Below are 23,328 nucleotides of genomic sequence, written 5' to 3' on the forward strand. Positions count from 1 at the left end.
TTATTGGTGGCTATGCCTTCCGGTAGTGGCGAACCTACGGTTGTGGAAGATGAAAATTTTCCCACCATGGAGGAGATAGTTCCTAGGAACCCATCGGTCAGAAGCGACTTTCAGAAGGAACCTACTCTTGCTCCTGATCAAGTTCTATCAGTTATGGGGTCGAAGCAAATATTTGATATGCGGTATAAGTTTCGTATTCCTGCTCACGTCGATATCGTTCCGGCAGGGAACGACTCAATACAAATTTATCGACCTTGGTATTGCGCTTTCTACCAATACCCGTTCTTGGTGGGTTACTCTCTTCCTCTTCCCCTGCTTGTTGAGGAATTTTGTCGTTTTTATGGCGTCTTCCCTACACAGCTTTCCCTTTACCTATATAAGGCCTTTTTGATGTTGGCGAAGTTTTCAGAGTTGGCCGGTTGTGAGGTCTCCATTCGTAATCTTCTACATCTCTTCTCGCCCAGTTTCTACAGGGGGACATTGATTCATCTCTGCCACTGTGGGACTAAATGATTGGTGACGGGGATGCATAACAAGGCGAACCGCCGGTTCTGGTGCAATTACTTCTTCGTCAGGACCGAGCATGTTGTGGCAGACCCAGCCGAGTTCCCTAAGCAGTGAAACTTCAATCGTAAGAGCCCTTTACCATTTGTCACATGCTTTGTTCATCCCCCTTCTTTCTTGTTTCTGACTTTGTCACGTTTTTTCTATTTTCAGCTAGTAAGTATCCACCTCCCTTGGTTCCTGACATCGAGGACTGGGTGACTCGCATCTGACCTCATACTATGGGGATTCACGACTGGATGTCTTTTAACAAGCGATTTAGTCTCAAGCCTTTGGCTAGTGAGTCTGATTCCTATTTCTACGACCCATTCACTTTCGTTATAGCTTACCTCGGTTTCGTCATCATTTTTGTTAAATATGATTTTTTTTTTGCGCCAGGTCGGGGAGCTTCTAAGAAGGCGAAGGCTCCAGTGCCCGCATTCCGCTAGGTAGTCGCTTCGACTGGAATGCAATTCGTACTGGCTGAATCTGCACGAGAGGGTCAAAACCTAGCTCTGCCGTCGGGTGATTCCGCCCCACAGGCAGCCGTTATGTCGGCTGAGATCTTCGATTACCGCATCCTGCACCTAGTCGACAAGTCATCTCCTGATGAGGGGGAGGCGGTATCGAGAAAAAGGCGGAGGGTGGAGACTGAAAACATAGACGCTACAAATGCCGAGTTGGAAAGGCCCATTTCTTTGGATGCAGAGGTGTCAGCCTTAATGGGCATTGAGGCTACTCTCATGCCGGCCGTCATTACGGAGGAGAGACCGTTAGAGGTTGAAGGGACCTTCAATAGAGGTGAATCTGCACGAGTAGCCAAGGTCGGCCAATCATCAACGGACGAAAAAGATAAAACCATCCTTTTAGAATATGATAGGTCGGGCTCCGATATCGACCCTGAGGAGGTGTGGGCTTTTGAAGAGATGTTCACCCGAGTGGAGATAAGGATGGAGGGGCTTGATCGGCACATAGTCATCCCCATGGATTAGGACCTCTTGTCCAATTCAGAATGGGTGGTGCCGGCCTTCGCTCCTCTATGTACGGATTCTGAGAACATGATGCTGCAGACACTGAGGGACGCAGATCTGTTGTTGGGTATATCTGGCATGGACTTGCGAGTAAGTTTGGTTTTTCTGTGTTAGGTTAGTTCCTTTTGCATGTGTATTTTACTTCTATTGACTTGCCTTTTTTTTGCGTGTCAGACCCTTATTATAGAGATTGAGCGTGATCGGCGAGAAGAGCATAGGACGACCTTTTTAAAGAAGATGATATCCAAGTATAGAGAGTATCATTCTAAGCACCAAACGCTAGTCGAATTACTTAGCCAGGACGACCAGTTTCAGACGCTTCGCGACAGGCTTAAGCAGAAGGACAATAAGCTGAAGGACAAGGATGATGAGATTATGAAGGCCATCTGTAGGTACAACGTGCTCGAAGGGGCGCTGAGGGCTAAGGAGGATGAGCACAAGGTGAGCAAGTGACTGATGGCCGAAAACACTAACCTTCAGGCGTAGGTGGTGTCTTTAAGGGTCGAGCTTGAGAAGAGCGAAGCGAGAGCCGTCGACTTGATGGGTGAGTTGAGAACCAGGGTCGAAGAGCTAGACCGAGCGGAGAAAGCAAGAATGACCGATGTGGCGGAGGCAGCAGCCCTAGGGGGCGCCCTTCATATTTGCAGGTCTAAGCGAGCTACTGAGGCGGAAACTTCGGCGCTCAAGGAGACAAGACTTGAGGAGAGGATTGGGGGGTTTGGAGGCAGAGCTGTCTCAGCTGAATGAGCAAGTTGTCGCCCTAAGGGCTGAGAAGGCGCAGGTGCAGGCCCAGCCGTCCACTTCTCATACTTCTACCGCTCTCGGTGTGTTGTGGGAGTTGTATGAAATGTGGGTTCATGCTAAGGCCCAACTTGACATATACAGGTCTCTGAAGACGACTGGGAAGATTTCCGAAGTAGAGCTTGAGGATGTTCGTGTCAAGGCACGTGCATCTCATGACGCTTGTAGTTATGATCCCGGTATGCCTGGAGGATACGATGATAAAGATGCCTTAGATGGGCTTGCCTCCGACCCTTGGTATGATGATGAGTATGTCGATGCTATTAGTGATGGGGGGATGATGCGGCATGAAGTCTTTGTACTTGGTTTTTACTTTTTGTGTTTTGTTGTTTTTGCGGGGGCGTCTTTCCAGCCCTTTATAAAAAAATATATTGGAATGGAATGATTGAAATGAAACAGTTGCCTTTTGTTGTGTATTTCCGGATCTTCTTTCTCTTCTTTTTTTGTTGTGAGTTATATTATGAGAAAGTCCCTGACTTTCGGTTCACTTCGAACGAGGTCATCGACTCAAACGAGGTCGAATGCAAGTTAATTCAAGCGAGGTCGATTGTATATTGATTCAAACGAGGTCAAATTTATATTGATTCGAACGAGGTCGAATGTATATTGATTCGATTGAGGTCGAATGTAAGTTAATTCGAGCGAGGTTGAATGTATGTTAATTCGAGCGAGGTTGAATGTATATTGATTTGAACGAGGTCGAATGTATATTGATTTGAACGAGGTTGAATGTAAGTTAATTCGAGCGAGGTCAAATATATATTAATTCGAACAGGGTCGAATGTATATTGATTCAAGAGAGGTACAAGGTAAGTTAATTCGAGCGAGGTCGAATGTATATTGATTCGAATGAGGTCGAATGTAGAATGATTCGAATGAGGTCAAATGTAAATTAATTCGAGCAATGTCAAATGTATATTGATTCATACGAGGTCGAATGTAGAATGATTCAAACGAGGTCAAATGTATATTGCCTTTGTGTTGGCGTGACGTGCAATTTTTTTGGAGGTGTAAGATATACTACTTTGTTTATTCATTGGAGAATATTACATTGATTTTTGGTCCATACATACATTCGAGGAGTCCCAGTCTATCTAGTCCTTTCATCGCTCGACCTAGAGAAGTAGTCGATAGGCGGGGAGATGAATAAAATACCTAAACTCCGAGACACCCCCTTCGTCGCCTCATTAAAAACCTGAGAAAATCCAATTGGGACAAAACTCGGGTGAGGGAAAAAGAGTACGACTTGGAGGATGTCTATCTTTAGAAGTTGAAGTATTTGAGGTGAGAGACGTTCCAATTGTTTGATAGTAGTTTTCCCTCCATTGTTTCTAGTTGGAATGACCCTTTGTTTGTTGCTGTTTTGATTTTGTATGGTCCGTCCCAATTGGTTCCCAGTTTGCCTTCTCGTAGGTTTTTGCTCGCTTGTGTTTTGGCTTTGAGCACATAATCCCCTACCTTGAGTGGTCTAACTTTGGCTTTTTGTTGTAGTACCTTTCTGCTTGTTGTTTTTGAGCTATCATTCTTAGGTAGGCCATGTCTCTTCGTTCATCTGTTTCGTCGAGGTCTTGCTTTCTACTTTTATTGTTCTTGGTCCACTCTCGTAGGAGTATCTTAAACTTGGCTCCCCGACTTTGACTGGTATCACTGTGTTAGTCCCGTGGACTAGTGAATATGACATTTCTCATGTGCTTGTTTTAGTCTTGGTGTGGTATGCCCATAGCGTTTCCGGTAGCATTTCCGGCCACAGTACCTTGGAAGCTTCTTCTTCATGATATTCAGTATTGTTTTGTTGGGGGATTCTACCTGACCGTTACCGGCGAGGTGATATGGTGTGGAGAGTATTCGTTTGATGTGACATTTCTCAAAGAATTCGATGGTTTTCTTTCTGGTGAACTGGGGTCCGTTGTCACAACTGATTTCTTTGGGGATGCCGAAGCGATATATGATGTTTCTCCATATGAATGTGATTACTTCCTGTTCGTGTATTTGGGTGAATGCACCTGCTTCTACCCACTTGAAAATATAATCAGTTAAAACCAAAAGAAATCGTATATTACCTCATCCCGCTGGTAGGGGTCCGACGATGTCTATCCCCCACTTGATGAATGGCCAAGGTGATGTGACAGAGTGAAGGCGCTCACCTGCCTGGTAGATCATTGGAGCGTATTTTTTGGCATTGTTCCCACTTTCGGATGTAGTCGGCGCTTCCTCTTTCATGGTGGGCCAGTAATAGCCGGCCCGTATGAGGCATCTAACGAGGGCTCGATTATCGGTATGTGCTCCGCAGTGGCCTTCTTGTACTTCTTCAAGGACGCGCCTAGTTTGGTTTGGCCCTAGGCACTTTGCCAAGGGACAACCAAATGTTCTTTTGTATAGCTCATGGTTGACGATGTTGTATCAGGCCGCTTGCATTCAAAGCTTTTTGGCTTCTTTTTTGTCGGGTGGGAGCAACCTGTCCTGCAAATATGGTATAATACGATTGCGCCAGTCCCAAGTCAATTTTATAGTGCATACCTCAATTTGGTCTATCGACGAACAGAGGAGGGTGACTACGTTTTCTTTTCCACTTACGTTCTTGGTGGCTGCTGCTAATTTGGCAAGGTCGTCTGCTTCGATGTTTTGTGCTCAAGGTATCTGCTCGAGTTGGCACTCGTCGAACTCGTGCAGTAGCTTATCAATTTCTGCCTGATATTTTTGGAGCCTTTGTTCTTTTATTTGGAAAGTCCTTGTGACTTGGTTCACGATGAGTTGTGAGTCACATCGTAGGATAACTCGTCGTGATCTATACTTGAGAGCTAGTTTTAGTCCTATAATTACAACCTCGTACTCGGCCTCATTGTTAGTCATGTCGGGACACCGTATGGACTGGCGAATGACTTCGCCGGTTGGGACCTCGAGCACGAGTCCCAGTCCGGACCCTGCCGCGTTGGAGGCACCATCGGTGTATAGGAACCATAGGTCGGGTAACTTGGGAAATGTACGGGCGGCTGCTCGGCCTTAGGTGACATTTTGGTTCTGAAGTCGGCGACGAAGTCGGCAAGTACTTGTGGCTTTATCGTTGTTCGCGACTGATATGTTATATCGTGCTCGCTTAATTCAATGGCCCACTTGGCCAATCTACCCGATAGATCGGGTTTATGTAAGATGCTTCTTGGGGTAAGGTCATGACCACCAAGATGGGGTGGCATTGGAAATCGGGTCTCAGCTTTTGTGAAGCTATGACTAATGCCAGGGCCAGTTTTTTGAGATGGGGGTACCTTGTTTCGGCATCGACCAAGGTTTTGCTAATGTAATAGATTGGAGATTGCGTAACTTTGTTTTTACAGATCAAGACTGCGCTTACTGCAACTTCAGACACGACCAGGTAGATTAAGAGACGTTCGTCTGGTTCTTCCTTGGCGAGTAATGGGGGTGAGGACATGTATGCATTTAGTTCTCTTAGGGCGTTGACGCATTCGTAATTCCACTGGAGTCCATTGTCCTTTTTGAGAATGTTGAAGAATTTGTGGCATATGTCAGAGGATCGTAAAATGAACCTCGACAAGGCGGCTATACGGCCGCTCAACTTCTGCACTTGTTTCTTGTTGGTCTAAATTTCAGGTATTCCCTCTATAGCCTTGATTTGGTCGGGATTGACCTCGATGCCTCTTTACGACACCAAAAAGCCGAGGAACTTTCCCGAGGTCACACTGAAAGCACACTTTTTGGGGTTCAACTTCATGTTGTATCGTCTAAGATTGTCAAAGGCTTCCCTCAGGTGGTCGATGTAGTCCTCTTTTCTTTTGGATTTGACTAACATGTCATCTATATAGACTTCCATCATTTTGCCGAGTTGCTCTTTGAAAATCTTAGTGACCAGTCTTTGATAGGTCGCCCCTGTATTTTTCAGCCCGAACGACATGACTCTGTAGCAGTACGTCCCATGGTGGGTGATGAAGGTGGTTTTTTCTTGGTCTTCCTCCTCCATGAGGATTTGGTTGTAGCCTGAATAGGCGTCCAAGAAGCTTAATAGCTTGTGTCTTGCTGTTGCGTCGATGAGTTGATTGATGTGAGGCAACGAGAAAGAGTCTTTTGGGTAGGCCTTGTTTAGGTCCGTAAAGTCTATGCACACGCGCCATTTCCCGTTTTTCTTTTTTACTTTGACCACGTTAGCAACCCATTGGGAGTATTTTGACTCTCGAATGGAACCGTTGGCAAGCAATTTTTCTACTTCTTCGTAGATGGCCTCGTTGATTGTAGCGCTGAACTTTCTTCTGATTTGTCATACTGGAGGGTAGAGTGGAACGACATTGAGCTTGTGTGTTGCAATATCTTTTGGGATACCTGGCATATCTGCATAGGAGAAGCAAACAGATCGGAGTTATCACTTAAAAATTTATGGAATTTACTTAGTTCTGTGAGTCTGTGGCCGATGTATGCTTTTTTGCTGTGGCCTCTTTCGTTTAGCTAGACAAGATCGAGATCTTCTAATGTTGACCATGTGGCTTCAATGACGTCGGGGTCTTTGACGATGTCTGTTTGTTCATCGAACTCGACCCCCGACTTCGGTAACTGCTATGCTCTTAAGCCCTCCTCTCTTAATTGTTGAGTGTATGTACAATCTTGGGCGATGCGGTAGCATTCTTCAGCTGTGCGCTATTCACCATGGATGCTAAATATTCCCCAAAGGTTGGGAACTTGATGAACTGATATAAACTGGATGGGATGACCCTCATAGCGTGTATCCAGGGTTGTCATATAATGGCGTTGTAGGCTGTGTCTTGGTTCATGACATGGAATGTTGTTTCTAGGGTAACGCCCCCGGCTAGAACGGGCAATATTATATCTCTGGATATTTGTTTAACTGCATTGTTAAAACTTGTTAGTGTTATGCAGCGTGGCACTACCTTATCCTCGAGTCTTAATTTTGTAAGAACTCGGGGGTGGATAATACACGCGCCGCTCCCGTCGTCTACCATGATTCTTTTTATGTCGATATCAGAAATTCGTAAAGTAATGATAAGAACATCGAAATGAGGATGTCAAACCGTTGGTATCTGACTTATCGAAGATGATACTGTCTTCGAGGTCATCATACCGTTCATGAGTGATCGACCGCTTTAATTTGTATGTGGTGGTGAACTTTATATGGTTGATTGTTGCTTCATCGCCTCCGTCAATGATCATTTGGATGGTGCGGGTGGGGGAGGGTGGCTTTGGGGGGCTTGATTTGGTTCTCGTCCACGGGCAAAATTGGCTCTCCCTCGGTCGCTCATCAACTCCTTTAAATGTCATTGGTGGAGCATGTTCACTACTTCTTATCGTAGGGATATTCAATCTTCAGTCATGTGGCCCTATTCCTAATGGAACTCGCAGAGGGCATTCGACTTTCTAGAATTTGGGTCCGACTTCATCTTTTGAGGCCATTTTACCTTGGGACCAAGCTTCTCCATGGCGTAAACTATTTTTGAATGAGACACACAAAAATTGTGAGTAGATAATAGTGGAGGCATACCTCTTTCGTTTCAGTGAGTTCCCGTTTGTGGCTGGCAAACCCCTTCGGCTTGGCGGGGAGAAAACAGGATGGCCGCTTTGTTATACGTTTGGTGCCTTTCACGATTGAGGCATGGGCTTATGCTTTCTTGGCCCCAGCATGGTCGGTGACGAACTTGTCATCCATTTCTTCGAACGTCATTATGGAACGTGCTAGTAATTATGAGTACCATGTTAAGGCTTTCCCTATTACGGTTTCGCCAAAATTCTTCAGCAGTATCTATGGCACCTGCTCTTTCGAGAGGTCGTTGCCTTTTACCGCCATGACGTAATGAATGATATGGTTTTCAGGGTCCGTTGTGCCGTCGTATATTTTCAGATATGGTGGCATTTTGAAAGTTTTGGGTATGGCATGTGGGCTGCCTCCTCGTTGTATGGTTGTTCCACGAACCGGCCAACATCTCGTTTTGGCAGGAGTTTCGGGGCATCTGGCATATTATCAACTCATTCTTGGTGCTCCCTCATCTGGTCGCGGAGCGCTTTATTCTTATTCTCCATTTTTTCTATTTTCTTTAGAATGGCTACGAAGGCGTCGTTACTTGCATCAACAACGGTGTGAAGGTTACCTGTTGGGGAGGAGCGTGTTGCTCGTTAATGGTTATTGGGGTGTCAACTCGCACTGTGTTACTTTTCGAGCGGTTTATCGAATATACTGCTTAGGGTACTTGTCATCCACACCTCCAATAACTTTCTCACTGCGGGCGACGCCTCTTCCATCGTAGACGTGGAGGCCCCCTTCTAATGTAAAGCGGTTACACTCCCATGAGGAGGGGGTGAATCACTTTGCCTGGGCGAGGTGCTCGGTGTCGCATTCTCTTCGCCTTCCCTGTCTATCTCGTTGATGGTGCCTAGGAGATTGGTAGTGACATCCATCATCGCTTTCAGTCTTTCCTCTCCTTTTCATGCCATTGTTAGTTTGTGCAAACAAGAAAAAAGAAAGGAGATTTTGTTTTTTTTTTATCTAGAAGAAACTAAACTTTTTAACTAGGACCTCCTCACAGACGGCGCCAAATTGTTTGACTAAAAAAAGTTTTGAACCTTCTTAGTTAAACCAATTTAATAAAGAAATAATGGTTGAATCCAAGTTAAAAGTAATAAATTCTAGATCCGAAATTAATTAACCTAGGCGGTATGAATCCGTGTTCAAGTTAACAAATGCTGAGTTAGGGCTCAGTAACTAGCAATCAATACAACGATGGAAACATGCAATAAATGTGATAAATGGCATTAAATGTATGAGGCTGAGTGTTGGCCAGTCAAAAACTCTTACGTGCAGAAGATGAAAGTAGTAGAGATGAGGATGTTGAGATGGATATGTGGGTATACCAGGAGAGATTGGATTAAGAATGAAGCTATCCGGGACAGAGTGGGAGTAGCCTCCGTGGAGGACAAGATGCGGGAGTCGAGGCTGAGATGGTTCGGACATGTTAAGAGAAGAAGCATTAATTTTGTAAGAACTCGGGGGTGGATAATACACGCGCCGCTCCCGTCGTCTACCATGATTCTTTTTATGTCGATATCAGAAATTCGTAAAGTAATGATAAGAACATCGAAATGAGGATGTCAAACCGTTGGTATCTGACTTATCGAAGATGATACTGTCTTCGAGGTCATCATACCGTTCATGAGTGATCGACCGCTTTAATTTGTATGTGGTGGTGAACTTTATATGGTTGATTGTTGCTTCATCGCCTCCGTCAATGATCATTTGGATGGTGCGGGTGGGGGAGGGTGGCTTTGGGGGGCTTGATTTGGTTCTCGTCCACGGGCAAAATTGGCTCTCCCTCGGTCGCTCATCAACTCCTTTAAATGTCATTGGTGGAGCATGTTCACTACTTCTTATCGTAGGGATATTCAATCTTCAGTCATGTGGCCCTATTCCTAATGGAACTCGCAGAGGGCATTCGACTTTCTAGAATTTGGGTCCGACTTCATCTTTTGAGGCCATTTTACCTTGGGACCAAGCTTCTCCATGGCGTAAACTATTTTTGAAGGAGACACACAAAAATTGTGAGTAGATAATAGTGGAGGCATACCTCTTTCGTTTCAGTGAGTTCTCGTTTGTGGCTGGCAAACCCCTTCGGCTTGGCAGGGAGAAAACAGGATGGCCGCTTTGTTATACGTTTGGTGCCTTTCACGATTGAGGCATGGGCTTATGCTTTCTTGGCCCCAGCATGGTCGGTGACGAACTTGTCATCCATTTCTTCGAACGTCATTATGGAACGTGCTAGTAATTATGAGTACCATGTTAAGGCTTTCCCTATTACGGTTTCGCCAAAATTCTTCAGCAGTATCTATGGCACCTGCTCTTTCGAGAGGTCGTTGCCTTTTACCGCCATGACGTAATGAATGATATGGTTTTCAGGGTCCGTTGTGCCGTCGTATATTTTCAGATATGGTGGCATTTTGAAAGTTTTGGGTATGGCATGTGGGCTGCCTCCTCGTTGTATGGTTGTTCCACGAACCGGCCAACATCTCGTTTTGGCAGGAGTTTCGGGGCATCTGGCATATTATCAACTCATTCTTGGTGCTCCCTCATCTGGTCGCGGAGCGCTTTATTCTTCTTCTCCATTTTTTCTATTTTCTTTAGAATGGCTACGAAGGCGTCGTTACTTGCATCAACAACGGTGTGAAGGTTACCTATTGGGGAGGAGCGTGTTGCTCGTTAATGGTTATTGGGGTGTCAACTCGCACTGTGTTACTTTTCGAGCGGTTTATCGAATATACTGCTTAGGGTACTTGTCATCCACACCTCCAATAACTTTCTCACTGCGGGCGACGCCTCTTCCATCGTAGACGTGGAGGCCCCCTTCTAATGTAAAGCGGTTACACTCCCATGAGGAGGGGGTGAATCACTTTGCCTGGGCGAGGTGCTCGGTGTCGCATTCTCTTCGCCTTCCCTGTCTATCTCGTTGATGGTGCCTAGGAGATTGGTAGTGACATCCATCATCGCTTTCAGTCTTTCCTCTCCTTTTCATGCCATTGTTAGTTTGTGCAAACAAGAAAAAAGAAAGGAGATTTTGTTTTTTTTTTATCTAGAAGAAACTAAACTTTTTAACTAGGACCTCCTCACAGACGACGCCAAATTGTTTGACTAAAAAAAGTTTTGAACCTTTTTAGTTAAACCAATTTAATAAAGAAATAATGGTTGAATCCAAGTTAAAAGTAATAAATTCTAGATCCGAAATTAATTAACCTAGGCGGTATGAATCCGTGTTCAAGTTAACAAATGCTGAGTTAGGGCTCAGTAACTAGCAATCAATACAACGATGGAAACATGCAATAAATGTGATAAATGGCATTAAATGTATGAGGCTGAGTGTTGGCCAGTCAAAAACTCTTACGTGCAGAAGATGAAAGTAGTAGAGATGAGGATGTTGAGATGGATATGTGGGTATACCAGGAGAGATTGGATTAAGAATGAAGCTATCCGGGACAGAGTGGGAGTAGCCTCCGTGGAGGACAAGATGCGGGAGTCGAGGCTGAGATGGTTCGGACATGTTAAGAGAAGAAGCATTAATGCTCTTGTCAGGAGGTGTGAGAGGTTGGCCATGGAAAGTTTGAGAAGAGGTCGAGGTAGGCCTAAGAAGTACTGGGGAGAGGTGATTAGACAGGACATGGCACTGCTTCAGCTCTCAGGACATGACCCTTGATAAGAGGGTGTGGAGGTCGAGGATTAAGGTAGAAGGTTAGTGGGTAGTTTTTAGTTGTTCACCGATAGTCTTAGTAGCATTCATGTCCCTTCATATTCTGAGATTTTTATTACGTTAAGTAGTTTTGTTCGCCTCAGGTATTGTATTCCGTGCTGCTATTATTTGGTACTACTTATCCTTTATCTCTTCATTTTTCTTTTCTCTTCCTTCTTTCTTCATTCCTTGCTTTCTTCTTCTTCTTCTTCTTGCCCTTCCTGAGCCGAGAGTCTATTAGAAACAGCCTCTCTACCTGCATTAGGTAGGGGTAAGGTCTACGTACAGACTACCCTCCCCAGACCCCACCTGTTGGGATCATACTGAGTTTTTTATTGTTGTTGTTGTTGTTATTGAAATGTAATAAGAAGAAATTTGTCACCCAAATGTTGGATGAGATGAATGATTCCTTCCTCTGACTACAACGTGTGACAATAGACAAATGAAGTGGACTAGGTGTTCTTGGATCTTCTGAGCTAAAGAGGAATGTTATGTTATGGAACCAAACAAGAGAGACAAAGAAAGCTTTTTGTATATTCCTGATAGTCAACTCTTTACAAGATATTTTTTTATAATGGTTCTGAATTCCCTTTTTCTTTCCTCTCTTCCTATTTATAAGGGATATCCCTAGAAAACCCTAAAAACGTACAATATGGGGAATATTCAACAGAATATTCGCAGTCACAGGAACATTCTAACAATTGCAATCGTTGCTCTCTACTCGACCTCGACACTAGTCTCCCCTTTTGAGTGACTCCTCGCCACTAGACCGTACTTGATTTCGATCTCGGCCTCAGCTCGTCCGTTTGCATTCGCTAAGCTAGAACTAATTTTGACTCATACAAGTGTTATGATAATGTAGTCTTATGACGCGGTTGCTTTCAGCTCGTACATTATGTTTGTGCTAAAATTCCGTTATAAGTACAAATAATAAATTTTGAACTCAATAAATGAAATGAACTATGGTAGAATTTTTAAGTCGAACCATAATGGTAAAATTCTGGATCCGCAATTTGAGACCATATGGTCAAGGTTAGACATTTGGAGCGCCATCAATTCAACTAAGGACTCAACATCTGATAAACCAAAATAAAATTCTGTTAAATAAATATAAACAAATTTTGAACTCAGCAAATCGAACGAACTTTGTAGACTCCCTCCCCGGTAAATACTTACCCACACCAGATATTTACACCAAACTATATTAATTCACTATGGTTAACTAATTTAATTAGATGAGAATACATATAATTTACCATGGTTAAATGGTTGAAGTCCATATGCAAGACACATGTCATGTATCTATTGATTTGGTGTAAACACATGATGTGGGTAAGTTTTTACCCTCCCTCCCGAAATCGAACAATAATGTAAAAATTCTGGATCCACAATTTGAGACGCTTAACAACACCCTTATATGTTCAACGCTAGATATTTGGAACATGATCATTTTAATTGAGGACTCAACATATAATAAACAAAAAATTTGGATGAATCTGGATTTGATACTATGTTGCGAAATGAAATTTATTATATATTAGTATATTACAAAACAAATGATATTTCTTTGACAGTTTTAATAGTCTGTAACTGCTAACGTTCAGGTTAAAGTGGTAGTAATACTGAAATAGGACAAGCATTTAACTATAACCAAGCTTGTTTAACCTAGATTTTTAATTTTTGCTAATTTTAACCTTTTCAGGAATTTACTCTGCAGCTTTGTGATTTGCATATTGGCAAAAAATTTCTTATTTGTTTGCTTTAAGTTGGTTTAATCGGTGGATAAGCTCCACAAGCTTCGGTTTAAGTGAAGACGACCACTTAAACGATATTAATCTTCTCGAACTTCAAATATTGATTATCATAATACTGTACTTAATAAGTATCTACATTTTAGAAAATTCAAGCCTTGCAGTATGTTTTGTAGTCTATTTTATTTATTTATGGATAACCTTTTAACATGATATTAGATTGTTTCCAAGTTAATGTGTGTAGTACTTTTTCTTTTTTATTGGGGAGAAGGTTCAAATATACACGATGACCTACGGGAAATGGTCATTTATGTCTTTCTTTAGAGTAACATCAGACGATTTTTGGTGCTAAATATTGTACGTTAACCAATTTTTGCTACTTGAAATGAAAATGGCAAATATAAGCCAGTTAGTCAATAGTGGCAGTTTCAACTCTAAGGGTAAAACTTAGAAGTAGATCATCTTGCTTAGTTCGCAAATCCGAACCCCTTCCATTAAAAAAGAGTTAAATACCCTAAAACCCGGTTAAATTATAAAATCTTTGATAGTTGCCTATCTAAACTATCATCTTTCCTCGAAAACTCCCTTAACTATATCCTCCTTAATAATCAAACCCCCTCGTCGCATTCTTACTTGTGTGTAGAATACACTCTCCAAATTATTTTTAAAATCTGTCATGTGGCAATCTATACGTAGATATTTGTTTAGCTTACTCTAAAAAACAGATTTAACTAAGATTTTAATACTCTGATATCATTGTAAAAAATTATACGGTAAACATAAAAAAGAAGACTAGGGTTAAAACTAATGGGTCAATTGTAAAAAAAACGCATTCTCTCTTTGTTCTCGTCGGAGACTTTACTCTCATCGGAGAATGACTACAGTAATCTCTCAGTAGTGATTTTATCCATTAATCTTTTGTTCTAACCTCAATTGCTTTGTCTATTCTTACTTATGTTCGAAAATCAAAATAAAAATCAGGGTTTCTGCTCTTGAATCGGTATAGAAGATAAGGGTTTTTATATACCCAAATTCTAAAAATTATTGAAAGGATAAACCTAATCTATTAAATAAGATAGCTACGCACAAGTCCTATATATTTCTTTATTCCCTAATTTCCTGAAAAGTATTAAACCTCATGCTCTACAAATACTTGAAAGGATATTTCTTCTTTCAAATAAATTTGGGTAAGAAATGAAGGATGGATAAAATGAGAAAGATAAAAAATAAACTCAGAAATAACAAGAGAGGGAGAGAGAATTTTAGATAGATTCAGATATGGCTGTCCAATGGAACGGGTCGGCCCGGCCCATCCCGATCCCGTCCTGGTCCCGACCTTGTCCCCTCCCGACCCTCTTAGCTCTAAACGGGATGAGCCCATATTCAATGGGACAAGGGATGGGACAGGCTGCCCATTTCGTCCTGTTTATCCCATCCCGTTTATCCTGTCCCGGCAGCCCGCTTTAAGCCTTGAATTTTTTTTTATTTATGAATTATCTTACACTCTTACTTAGTTATTTTATGGCTTGAAATTATATTAAATAAATTACAAGTCTGTTATAATTACTAAAATATTTCGTTATAAGTCTTTTGTTTTAATATTTATAATTCTTTACTCAGTTTTTTTATAATTTATTAAGTTTTAAGTTTATTAAATAAGTCAAAAAACTAGCCGTTGTAAACTTTAAAAGCTTAGTCATTGTCAACTTTAAAAAAAAATAATCGTTCCTATCTATAAAAAATTAGCTGTTGCCAAATTTAATGCTTAAATAATTAATTTTTTTAAAAAAAAAGGCTTAGTTAGGGCCTACGAACTGTCCCTTCCTGTCCCATCCCATCCCATTTGTTAGTGGGATGGGATGTGCCTACTATTTCTGTAACGACCCGACCGGTCGTTTTTAGCTCTAGCGCGTCGTTTGGCAGTTCGAGGCCAGGATCAGCTTCACTTCAGGTATTATGATTTGTACGCATGGTTGGAATTGAATTCCGGGAAGTTCGGAGTTGATTTGGGAAGATAATTCGCATTTGGAAGCTTTAAGTTGAAAGAATTGACTAAGATTGGATTTATGAGTAAACGACCTCGGAATCAGAATTCGAAGGTTCCAGCAGATTTGTATGATGATTTCGGACTTGGGCGTATGTCCGGATTGGGTTTTTGAAGACCCGGAAACGTTTCGGCACCTATTGTGAAAGTTAACATTTTTGGAAGAATTCAATAAGTTTGGGTTGAAGTGCATTTCAGTGTTATCAAAGTACTCTTGGGATTTCGAGTTTGGGAATAGCTCTATATGGTGATTCTGGTGTTGGGAGCGGATCGGAAGTGAATTCAGAGGTCCGTGGGTCATGTTGGAGTCATTTGGCTAAAGTTAGAAATTTGAAGGTTTTTGAGAAGTTGGACAGGAAGTGGACTTTTTATATCAGGGTCAGAATACGATTCTGGAAATTGGAGTAGGTCTGTAATGTCGAATATAACTTGTGTGCAAAATTTGAGGTCAATCGGATGTGATTTGACAGGTTTCGGCATCGAATAAAGAAGTTCGAAGTTCTAAAGTTCATCAAGTTTGAAATGGAGTGCGATTTATAGTTTTAGCGTTGTTTGATATGATTTGAGGCATCGAATAGGTCCGTGTGATGTTATGGGACTGGTTTGTGTGATTGGACGGGGTCCCGAGGGCCTCGGGTGTGGTTTTAGGTGGTTTCGAATCATTTCGGGTTGTGTTGTTACTGCAGATTTCTGTTTCTAGTTTCCTTCTTCGCGATCACGAAGGGAGTTCCACGTTCACGAAAAGGAAGGTGAGAGGCTACTGGATTTGGCCATCGCGAACGCGAAGTGAAGGTCGCGAATACGAAGGGGTGGGCTGAGTTGGCTACGCGAACGCAAATAGGCGATCGCAAACGTGTAGAAGAAAAGAGGGGAGCTGGGCCTGAGGTCATTGGCCTACGCGAACGCGAGGCCCGGACCGCGAATGCGTAGGGTCTGGGTGGCTAGCCTTCACGAATGCGATCACCGTTCCACGAACGCGATGAGGAGATTTTAGGGCTGAAGTAGGTTGTGCTTCGTGAACGCGAGAGCATTTCCGCGTTTGCGAAGAAGGGCAGTGTTGAGCAGTGAGTTGTTTTAAGACGGGACTTGGCCCATTTTCTTTCATTTTCTTTTGGCTTGGGCGATTCTTGGAGGGTCTCAAGAGGGGGTTTTCATCATCAATGGAAAGGTAAGTTATCCCCACTTATTATGAGTTAAATACAATTATTATGTATAGATTTTAACATAGAAATTTGGGGTTTTGAGGAAGACCTAGAAATTTGATATTCTTAAATTTTGACCACGATTTTGGGCATGAAATTGAGAGTAATTTATATATTTGAGTTCGTGAGGTTGTGGGTAAACTTTATATTCGAAAAATTTCTGAATCCGGGCATGTGGGCTCGAGAGAATTTTGTCAACTTTTCGACCGGGGTTAGAAATTGTTATAAATTGGATTATTATGAGTAATTGAGCATAAAATAATGGGTTTACATAATTATTGGCTAGTTTTGAAGCGTTGTGCATCGATTTGAGTCATCGGAAGAGCTTGGAAGCCGATTATGGAACTTTGGAGCAAGGTAAGTATCTTTTCTAACCTTGTAAGAGGGAATTAACCCCATATGTGAACTAAATTAATATGTACCTCTATTTGTGGGGGCTACGTACGCACAAGGTGACGAGAGTCCATACGTAGCTACTAGCTATGCCTATGTCCGGGTAGTTTTAGGTTTATACCATGCCTTGTTGATATTGTTGTTGATTTATGTTTATTGTTTGCCTTGAGAAGAAGCGAGATTGAGCTTGCTTAGTAAATGTCTTGAAAAGAGTTGAAATTGAGGAATTTGAGATCTTAAAAGTTTTCATTTGAACTTCGTATTTTTGAAAAGGATTGAAGGAATATTATAATAGCTTAAGAAATCTATGTGTAACCGCGTCGCATGTATGTTTTGCGAGCGGGGAAAATTTCCTTAAAAAGCCACAAGTTGAATTTTCCTTACTTTGAAAAAAATCAAGAAAGAGATATGATTTCAATGTTAAATTTATATTTGACTGCATCGCAAGTATGATCCGCAAGCGGGGTGATTCCTTAAAATTATATTTTACCGTGTCGCACGTATGATTGTGATCGGGGTATTCCCTTCTACTACTCTTGTGGGATCGGGCCGTTCGCCTCGGCAGGATTTATGTACCACACTCTTATGGGAGCGGGCTGTTCGCCTCGGCAAGTTAATAGATGCATCTATGGTTCGCGTCGTTCGACCCTCGGCAATGCACATTTTACTTTTATGTTGGATCGGGCCGTACACCTCGGCATTTTCCTATATATATATATATATATATATATATATATATATATATATATATATATCAGTCTTATGGAACTCATGTGTAACATTTGGCTAGAAGCCAGGGTATCTGAGGACCTTTCCCTAAATTGAATAATGACAACCATTTTATAATAGTCACTATACCTTTATATATATGCTCCGGTTACGGAGGGAACATGCTAGTTGAGAGCTTGAGTATAATTGTAAAGAAGAGAATTGTACCACGAATTTTATACATGTTTATTTCATATGCTTACTCTGCTTCATATTTATTCACTTCTTTCCTGTATTTGGAATCATTGGACCACTAGTAAGTGTCGAAGTCAACCTTTCGTCACTACTTTTTCGAGACTAGACGGGATACGTACTAGGTACACGTTATTTTTGTACTCATACTACACTTGTTGTACATTTTTGTTGCACAGGCACATGTATGACTATTGGCCTAGTCAGGCACAACGACATGTTTGATAAGGAGACTTAGGTGAGCTACACCTCTCGAGACGACCCGCAGCAGGCAGAGTCTCTTTCAGAGTACTGTATTGTATTTTCCTCTCTGTCCAATTTGTATTCTGGACAGTTATTGTATTATATTGTTTCCTAGATATTGCTCATGAACTTGTGACACTAGGTTCTGGGATGTCAACAGGATTATTCAGTGTCAAAATTTGTTGAAGACATCATTATTTATACAGTTGAATTCTTTATTAATTGTTTAATATTTTAAAAAGGGATGATTTCAAAAATATTAAAACGAGAAATTACTATCTATTTGGTGTTGGCTTGCCCGACAGTGGTGTCCGGCACCATCACGACCCTTAGTAGATTTTGGGTCATGACAACATAGTATTAGAGCACTAGGTTCCCTTAGGTCTCACGAGTCATGAGCGAGTCTAGTAGAATCTTGCAGATCGGTATGGAAACATCTGTACTTATCTTTGAGAGGCTACAAGGCTGTTAGGAGCACTTCCTTTCTTGATTCCTCATCGTGCTGTTTGATTCCCTTGAGGCTTATTCCTTCATTTCCTTCCCATTCAATCTTATACAACGTGAAGCGATGGTCCTAAATCAAGAATCGAGGAATTTAATGGTACTGTAGATGTGGTGCGTGATGTTTCCTCCCGCATATTTGACTGGGCAGCGAAGGATGAGGAAGGGCATGTGGGAAGTGTTTTGTGGTGATTAAACTCCTTGAAGGCCAAGTGTGGGAAACATGAGTCGAGTAGTTGCTTAAAGGAGTAAATTTGACCAAAGTGGGAGAGTGGTAGAGCATCACATAGGTTCTGTGGTAGGATGGCTGCACGCCTTGGGAGGAGTTTAGAGTGAATTAGGATTCATGATGGTCAGAGACTGGATCTATGGGACTCGATTTGAAGGCGGGAAATTGGGTGCAACAGAAAGGAGTTGCTTGATATGAAAAAGGGTACAAATGACTTTGGATTAGAATGTATTGTTGCGCCTTTAGTTGATGCTCATGAGGAGTGAATAGACTTGTGCAGCTAGTGACTGAGCATGGGCTCAGGGTGGGTTACTGATTCCGTAGTAGTTGAGCAGTGTAACATCATTAGGAGATGTCGGCATGTAATTTTCACAGGTGGGTTATCTCCTGTGAGCATGTTAGTGGTTGCATGGTTGGAAAAGTTTCTACGAAGGAGTTTACTGGCTATCCAGTAAGAGGTCAAATATGTGGATGTTGCTAGAGATTTAGAGTATTCATAAAATGATAACGGAAGGATTTGGAGGAATTTGGCGGTTTGATTACATAAGATCATGTCAATAAGATATAAAGGATCTTGGTGGGTTCCAGGGTGGTGTAAAAGTAGCTTCAAGCTAAGTGGGAAGTCCCACCGCCTACGATTGGATTGCATGGTCGTCTATTTATGATATTTCTTGTTATCAGTATATTTGCGGGATATTATGACTAAGGAAGAGGGTCATCAGTACTGATTGGAGCAAAGAATTTGAAGAATGCGTGCTATAATTGGCCTTATCGATTATGTTCAGACTTGAGGAAGGCTCAGGATTTATGCTTTGTATAGATGCGAGTTTTAAGGAAGTGATTCGATCGGGTGCTTCATCGAGAGGGTGTTCATGTTCTAGAAGAGTCTTGGAGTTGATTATAATCGGGACCCAGTCAGAGTGGGTGGCTCTCAATAATGGTCCTAGTGGAGTCAAGAGTTAAGGTGTGGTGCTTGAGGATTTCGAGTCCATAAGCATGGTTAAGAATCGAGCTTTTGCAGTGGATTGTGAAAGGAGGCTTGGCTTGTTCTATGATATCTTCGGCTTGCAGTGTAACATTTGGGGGAATGAGAGAAAATGACTTCGGATTCGTAGAGGAATTTTTAGAATGAGTGTATCAGTTGAAGATGCGAATGTGCGTACAAGCAGGGTATGAAACAGTTCATGGGTTTGGAGACAATGTGGTCTCGTAGAATGGGGTCACTCAAGATGAGTGTGGATTTGGGTTGGTGATGTGAGGAATGGAGCTATTATTATATCTAAGGCGAATTAAGGATAAATTAGAAGAAGTTAGATTGGTTAGCCATGGTTGAATTGGCATAATGGTGGTAGTGACCAGTTTCTTCAGCATGATTAAGTCACGTATGTGATTTGTGGCGGTACGTACGAGGCTCGACGGCCGTCATAGTTGATTTACTTGGAAGTAATCAAGTAATATATCTTGTTATGTGTAGGCGGATCTCGAAAGGGTTATGGTGGTTTAGACGACTACTTGAGGATTTGAATGTTCTACGGGTATGAAGATTTACTCGTGTGTTGCTATGGTTCTCTTGGAATGAGTTAAGTGAAAAGTTTCCATGTGATGAAGTGTTTACCATATTAGTGGTTCAGGAATTATGATGAAATTCTTGTACTATCGCATATTGGCTTGTTAGGTGCAGTGGGCGGTATGAAATTTGAAAGTGAGGATCAAGGTTGCGGTTTGGTGTGTGCCGAGGATGTCATGAGCTCGGATGAGCAGGAAAGGGATTTTAATGTTTAGGGCAAGCTGGTAATCTTCAATGTCACCTGAGGTCGGTGTTTTGTGAAAGAATCTTTGCAACCTGGTTATAGATTCTTGATTTGCTTTACAGCGTTAGCGCGACCGGTGGTATGGATGTGCAAACTTGTTATCTGGTGCGGAAGGTCATGAGAGCATGTCCCACGGGGAGATTGTATGAGTGTGGCATGAAGTCACTTGATTGATTGGAAATTTAAACCAAGTATGAAGATTTGTGGTAATATTGTTAATTTGAGGATTTATGCCTGGACGGCACTCGGTTTATTGGGTTGTAGACTGTGGAGGATTGCCCTGGTGATGATGGTTATTCTTGTGTGTTATGGGAAAAAGGGAGGGGTTATTATGAACCCAGGAGAGATTATTGGCCTAGTTCGATATGATCAGAATTGTCTTGAGGTCTGTGAATGGATTTAAATATGAATATGGGCTCTATATCAGGCCGAATGTGTTCATTTCAGCATAGCGCTCCTTACAAAGGAGTATTCGGACATTGGATGTTATTTGATCATCGGCTATTTCATGTAATGCTATATTGTGTCGTGTGAGCTGCGAAACGGCTTGATAAATTTCTTATGTGTTAAGGTTTCGCGTATATATGGTATTATATGAGTAGGATGGATCTTGAGATTCAGATCATACATCGCACCCTCTCGATTGTACTTGAGTTTTGTAGCTTATGGCGCTATCTATCTCCCCAGGTATGGTATTATGCACTTAGCGTGCTTGTGGCCGATATTCGGTAATTTTGTAGTAATGAGCAATTTAGCTCGGTGTGTATCTTCTTATGTTAATTTTATGTTTGGATCGGGCGGCACGCTGCCATGGGTATGTAGTTTGGATTGGGTTGCATGCCGCGACCGTGTGATGTTGAGTACAGTTCCCTATATTTGTTTTTGTGTGTTTTGTTTCCTATTTTCTTAGGAAAGTTCATATTAGTTGCATGAGTTGAGTAGTCCCTTCCAGAGTTCATTTCCCTTATGTATCACGTTCGAGCTTGAGGCCTATTGGCATGTTCTGGCATCATATGGGACTTTTGATCATGACTGAGGTGGCTTACTGCCTGAGCAGTTTGTATTGGGTGAGACGAGATTATTGGATCTAGGATCAGTGCAGTCTGATTATATGAAGTATATTAAAGAACAAAGATCATTATTTGGTTCAGAATGAGGTAATAGTTCTTGTCAGAAGTATAGACTCAATGATTTGTTGACTAGGTAGTTGGTTATAAATTTCTACACATCTCTTTCATCGTGGCGGTATTGTGAGAGTTGGAACAAGACTTATATATATCATGAGGTGCATTGTGAGCATCAGATTCGGGGAACGTTGGTTATTATGATCAGAGAATGTTATTATGGTCCTGTGAATAATGTGGTGCATAGTGAGAATTCAGCAAAGGTATACAGTCATGTTCCGGTACCTCATGTAGTGATTGATACAGTGTTCATATATTGGAATCGGGCCTAGCAGAAAATTTCGGATGTTGGAATTGGGATCTAAGCTTATTTGCTTGAATAAAAGTGAATTTCTTCAGAATTTATCGAGCTAATGTGCTCAACTGGGTTGTAGTAGCAAGGGTAGGAGCACAATGTGCTAAACAGTGATTTCGGACAACTCCAATGCATTTCATAGCATGTTCGAGGACGAACTATGTTTAAGTAGGAGAGAATGTAACGATCCGACCGGTCGTTTTGAGCTCTAGCGTGTCGTTCGGTAGTTCGAGACTAGGAGCAGCTTCACTTCAGGTATTATGATTTGTACGCATGTTCGGAATTGAATTTTGGGAAGTTCGGAGTTGATTTGGGAAGAGAATTCGCATTTCGAAAGCTTTAAGTAGAAAGAATTGACTAAGATTGGATTTATGAGTAAACGACCTCGAAATCGGGATTCAAAGGTTCCAGCATATTCGTATGATGATTTTGGACTTCGGCGTATGTCCGGATTAGGTTTTAAAAGACCCAAGAACGTTTCGGCACTTATTGTGGAAGTTAGCATTTTTGGAAGAATTTCATAAGTTTGGATTGAAGTGCATTTCAGTGTTATCAAAGTCTGTTTGGATTCCGAGTCTGGGAATAGCTCCGTATGGTGATTTTGGTGTTGGGAGCGCGATCGAAAGTGAATTCGGAGGTCCGTGGGTCATGTTGGAGTCATTTGGCTATAGTTAGAAATTTGAAGGTTTTTGAGAAGTTGGACCGAAAGTGGACTTTTTTATATCAGGGTCGGAATCCGATTCCGAAAGTTGGAGTAAGTCCGTAAGGGGTGGGCTGAGTTGGCTACGCAAACGCGAGTGGGCGATTGCGAATGCGTAGAAGGAAAGAGGGGAGCTAGGCCCGAGGTTGTTGGCCTACGCGAACGCGAGGCCTGGACCGCGAATGCGTAGGGTCTGGGTGGCTGGCCTTCGCGAACGCGATAAGGAGATTTTGGGGCTGAAGCAGGTTGTGCTTCGCGAACGCAAGGGCATTTCTGCGTTCGCGAAGAAGGGCAGTGAGTTGTTTTAAGACGGGATTTGGCCCATTTTCTTTTATTTTCTCTTGGCTTGGGCGATTCTTGGAGGGTTTCAAGAGGGTGTTTTCATCATCAATGGCAAGGTATGTTATCCCCACTTATTA

This window comes from Nicotiana sylvestris, chromosome 3, assembly GCF_000393655.2.
Source record: "Nicotiana sylvestris chromosome 3, ASM39365v2, whole genome shotgun sequence".
NCBI classification, from domain to species: domain Eukaryota; kingdom Viridiplantae; phylum Streptophyta; class Magnoliopsida; order Solanales; family Solanaceae; genus Nicotiana; species Nicotiana sylvestris.